Here is a 5,582-nt window from a genome sequence, read left to right as displayed (position 1 = left end):
CACTTTAACATAAAACCCAATTCAGTTCCAAAAAGCAGAAAGTTTCCCACTTCTTAAAAAAGGTATTAGTTGCTTGTTATTTTTATGGTCAAGATGATTTCCAACTTTGGCTTCTCTTTTTTTTTACCAGAAGTTTGACAAGTGCCTCTGTAAGATGAACTAATCCACTTGGAAACTTGGCAAAGATAAAGTCAGTTTGTATTTTTCTTCTAAGAGTTGTTGGAAAGTGTACGACTATAGAGCTCAGAGCTTAGAATGGTCATGGCTCCTGTGATTTTTGTGTTGTCTATTTTACTTTTTGCTTATGTTGCAGCCCAAATTACCCATTCACCAAGCAGTGCTTTGTCTTCTTTTGCAAAATTGGGATACTATGCCCAGAAACCTTCTCATAATAAAGAAATGGTTCATTCTAACACCATGGAATAAAGAAGTGGGAAAACAGGGTGGCGCCTGTGGCTCAAGAAGTATTGGAGGTGGTGGGTTGAAACCCGGCCCTGGCCGAAAAGAACTGCAAAAAAAAAAAAAAAGAGTGGGAAAACAAGTTTTATGGAAGCTTCTGTTTAGAGCGCTATTTAATAGTTAGTTCTCTAGGCTCAGTGCCTGTAGCTCAAGCGGCTAAGACGCCAGCCACATACACCAAAGCTGGCAGGTTCAAATCCAGCCTTTACGTACCAAACAACAACAACAACAACAACAAAAAATAGCCCAGCATTGTGGCAGGTGCCTGTAGTACCCAGCTACTTGGGAGTTGGAGGTTGCTGTGAGCTGTGACACTACAGCATGCTACCCAGGGCAACAGCTTGAGGCTCTGTCTTAAAAAAATAATAATAATCAGTGTAACCCGGTTTCTTGTACCCTCAATGAATCCTCAACAACAACAACAAAAAAATTCAAAAAAAAAAGTAGGGTTTTTTCCCCTTAATTAAAACTTTGTCCATAAAATTCTTCGTTAGAATTTTATGCAAAATAATTGCCCTAAGGAAAACAGTTAACTATAATTAGAAGGATCATTAACTCATTCCTGTGAGAAGATCAATCTTTAATTCCCTATTTTATTCATTCTAAAGAAATTGGGTTTTTTTAGTTTTTGTTTTTTTGCAGTTTTTGGCCAGGGCTGGGTTTGAACCCACCACCTCCAGCATATGGGGCCAGCACCCTACTCTGTTGAGCCACAGGCGCCGCCCCATTCTAAAGAAATTGTTATAACCATTCTGCCCTTAGGCATTCTAAAATTTGCAGTTATCTAATTCAGGTCAGCTTCAAATTCAGGAAGGTGCAGAAAATAGTAAAATTACTTTTTTTTAAATTTTTTATTTATTTATTTTTTTGTAGAGACAGAGTCTCACTTTACCACCCTTGGTAGAGTGCCATGATGTCACAGGACTCACAGCAACCTCTAGCTCTTGGGCTTACGCCATTCTCTTGCCTCAGCCTCCCAAGCAGCTGGGACTACAGGCGCCCGCCACAACCCCCGGCTATTTTTTGGTTGCAGTTTGGCCGGGGCTGGGTTTGAACCCGCCACCCTCCATATATGGGGCCGGTGCCCTACTCACTGAGCCACAGGCGCCGCCGTACTTTTTTTTTTTGGTTCATTTTGAGACAGTTTCAAAAAACAGTATCTGTTGCCTGCAGCTGAAGTGCCGTGGCACCAGACTACCTCACAGCAACCTCAAACTCCTGGGTTCAAGCAATCCTCCTGCCTCAGCCTCTCAAGTAGCTGGGACTGCAGGCACCACTGCAAATGCCTGGCTAATTTTTCTATTTTTAGTAGAGACATGTCGCATTCTTGCTCAGGCTGGTCTCTGAACTCCTGAGCTCAGGTGATCCTCTGGCCTCTGCTTCCCAGAGTGCTGGGATTACAGATGTGAGCCACCATGCCAGGCCATTACGTTTGTTTCTGAGGGCAAAACGAGCAAGAAAAGAACAAAAGACATCCTTTTTTTTTTTGAGACAGAGTCTTACTTTGTAGCCCTTGGTAGGCTGCAGTGGCATCACAGCTAATAGCATCCTCAAACTCTTGGGATCAAGCAATTCTCTTGATTTGAGAATTAGCTGGGAGTAGCTGGGACTACAGGTGCCTGCCACAATGCCTGGCTGTTTTTTAGAGATGGGCTCTCCGCTCTTGCTCAGACTGGCCTCCAACCCATGAGCTCAGGCAATCCAACTGCCTCGGCCTCCCAGAGTGCTAGAATTATAGGCATGAGCCACCGCGCCAGTCAGAAAAGACTTCTTGGATATAGCTGAGGCCATTCCTATTGTAAACTTGTCAGTAGGTGTCTCAATCTGACTTTGTATAGATTAAAACAAAAATTTAGCTTGAGTCTTATTTCCTATTTACCCCCAGGTTGATGTTGCCAAATTAAAGATGATTTGCATTTTTGATGGCTCTAAATTAATTTTAATCCCAAACTCAATAAATATGTTATTAAAAACCAGAAACATTGCTCCTAGGTATATTTAGATTATAAAGTGACTAATCTGTCTTATTAGCAACTATTATTTATTATAGCAGACCTTTAAATAAAACTAGCTTTTGCAGTAGACTGATTAAGATCCATTGAGTCAAGAAATATCTAAAATAGGGTGGTGCCTGTGGCTCAAGGAGTATGGTGCTGGCCTCATATACCAGGAGTGGTGGATTCAAGCCCAGCCCCAGCCAAAACTGCAAAAAAAAAGAAAAAAAGAAAAATCTAAAATACGTTTTTACTCAATATCATAATATTATATGAGCTGCTGACTTAAAAAATATGTGGTTTTCTGTTTCAAACAAGATCGTCCCTGTTAAATTCCTGAATCATGCCCAATTTGTATTTCAAAAATCAAAGAGATTGAAAAAAGTAATTTCAAGGTAATGTTGTATATTCTTTTTTTTTTTTTTTTTTTTTGTGGTTTTTGGCCGGGGCTGGGTGTGAACCCGCCACCTCCGGCATATGGGACCGGCGCCCTACTCACTGAGCCACAGGCGCCGCCCAATGTTGTATATTCTTTACTTTTAAAAATTTTATACTTTTGGGTGGCACCCGTAGCCCAGTGGGTAAGGGTGCCGGCCACATACACTGGGGCTGGCAGGTTGGAACCTGGCCTGGGCCAGCTAAAACAGCAATGACAACTACAACAAAAAAATAGCCGGCTGTTGTGGAGGGTGCCTGTAGTCCCAGCTACTTGGGAGGCTGAGGCAAGAGAAATCACTTAAGCCCAAGAGTCTGAGGTTGCTGTGAGCTGTGATGCCAAAGCACTCTATCTAGGGTGACAGCTTGAGACTCTGTCTCAAAAAAAAAAAAAAGTTTTTTACTTTTGAAAGTATTTTTCCAAATGAATATTCCTAAAGTAAAAAAAATAAAAAATAGGGTGACGCCTGTGGCTCAAGGGGATGGGGCGCCAGCCCTATATACCAGAGGTGGCGGGTTCAAACCCAGCCCTGGTCAAAAACTGCAAAAAAAATAAAAACATAAAAATAAATAAATAAATAAAATAAATTTAGGATACATTAAAATCACCTGATACATATTAAATAAGAGGACAATGAAAAAAAATGTTTTCTGAGACAAAATCTCACTCTGTTGACCCAGGCTAGAGTGCCATGGCACCATAGCTCGCTGCAACCTCAAACTCCTGGGTTCAAACGATCTTGCCTCAACCTTCCAAGTAGCTGGGACTATAGGTGCCCATCACAATGCCTGGCTAATTTTTCTATTTTTGGTAGAGACAGGGTCTCACTCTTGCCCAGGCTGGTCTTGAACTCCTGAGCTCAAACAATCCACCCTTCTTGGTCCCCCAGAGTGCTAGGATTACAGGTGTGAGCCACCGTGCCCAGCCTACAATGAAAATGTTGAGGCTTGGCGTGTGTAGCACAGTGGTTATGGGGCCGGCCACATATAGGCTGGCGGGTTCGAACCCAGCCCAGGCCAGCTAAACAACAATGACAACTGCAGCAAAAAAAAAAAAATAGCCAGGCGTTGTGGTGGGCGCCTATAGTCCCAGCTATTTGGGAGGCTGAGGCAAGAGAATCACTTAAGCCCAAGAGTTTGAGCTGTGATGCTACAGCACTCTACAGAGGGCGACTCTGAAAAAAAAAAAAATTGCGGCGCCTGTGGCTCAGTGAGTAGAGCGCGGCCCCATATACCAAGGGTGGTGGGTTCAAACCTGCCCAGGCCAAACGGCAACAAAAAATAGCTGGGCATTGTGGCAGGCACCTGTAGTCCTGGCCACTCAGGAGGCTGAGGCAAGAGAATCGCCTAAGCCCAGGAGTTGGAGGTTGCTGTGAGCTGTGTGACGCCACAGTGCTCTACCGAGGGCAATAAAGTGAGACTCTGTCTCTACAAAAAAGAAAATAATTTTTTTTTTTTAGAGACAGTGTCTCACTTTGTCGCCCTCAGTAGAGTGCTGTTATATCACAGCTCACAGCAACCTCCAACTCCTGGGCTTAGGCGATTCTTTTTCCTCAGCCTCCCAAGTAGCTGGGACTACAGGCGAAAAAAACTTTTTTTTAATTTGCTTTGTATGTGCATATTGAATGGTGGTTCATGGTGTTTCAGATAGGTGTGGGTATTATAGGACAAAGAAATTAAATTAACTCTCCTATGCTCAACATGTGATTTCCCCCTCCCTGTCTAAGCGTTGCAAGAATGTAGGCCATAATCAGTAAGCGGGCTTTATCATCAGACCAAAAAGCACTTTTCTCTTCTGTGCTTTGGTCTGATAGTTACCCAAAAAAACAAATGCTATGGGCTTTTCTGCCTGCCAAACATCTTTGGTTGTTATCAACACTAGCCTGTCAGACCTGGTTTCTGATCCTTATTAGCTGCATGGGAACTAGAAACTAGTCTTTTCATCTCTGTAAAATGGAGTTGGACTAGACTGCTCCAAGGTCCCTTTCAAATCCTTTGATTTAATGGTCCTGTCCTACACTTATCCTGATTTCTGGGGTATTAACTAAATCACATGGCCAAGCCAAGACCCACTTCAGACGCAATGGGGCTCTTCCCCATCTGACACGGTACACTAGATTTACATTCTGGAAAGGATTTTTTGTTGTCGTTTTAATTTTATTTTTGATTAAAAAATAATAATTGTATATTTACATTGTTGGAGTTTTTTCAAAATTAAAAAAAAAGCCCTCTGATGTATATTTTCTAAAGACTAGGATATTCTGAAACATTTATAGTATTTTTACATAGTTGAATAAAACAGGTAAACACTATTAGCATCTGAAGACATTATGTTTGGAAAAGTCAAGAAATGTCAGAAAGTGTGTGAATTGTTTATAAGTAGTATTCCAAAGCTAGATGTTTACTGGATGGGAACAGGCTCTCAAACTGGGCTGGGTGCTTCACCCAAGCACTTAGGGCAGTGATTTTCAACCAGGGTGCTGCAGCAGGCTGATGTGATATGAGAGGATCTTAGGTATGCCGAGAAAATGTTTAAAGATCAATCATTACCATCAACTCAGGAATGAATTAACAAACTGTGGTATATGTATGCCATGGAATACTATTCAGCCATCAAAAAGATGGCAACTTCACATCTTTTGTATTAACCTGGATGGAGGTGAATTCTTCTAAGTATCACAAGAACGGAAAAGC

This window comes from Nycticebus coucang, chromosome 22 (genome assembly GCF_027406575.1).
Source record: "Nycticebus coucang isolate mNycCou1 chromosome 22, mNycCou1.pri, whole genome shotgun sequence".
In the NCBI taxonomy this organism is placed as follows: Eukaryota; Metazoa; Chordata; class Mammalia; order Primates; family Lorisidae; genus Nycticebus; species Nycticebus coucang.
The sequence above is the reverse complement of the archived record's forward strand: the minus strand, read 5'-3'. Positions refer to the sequence as shown.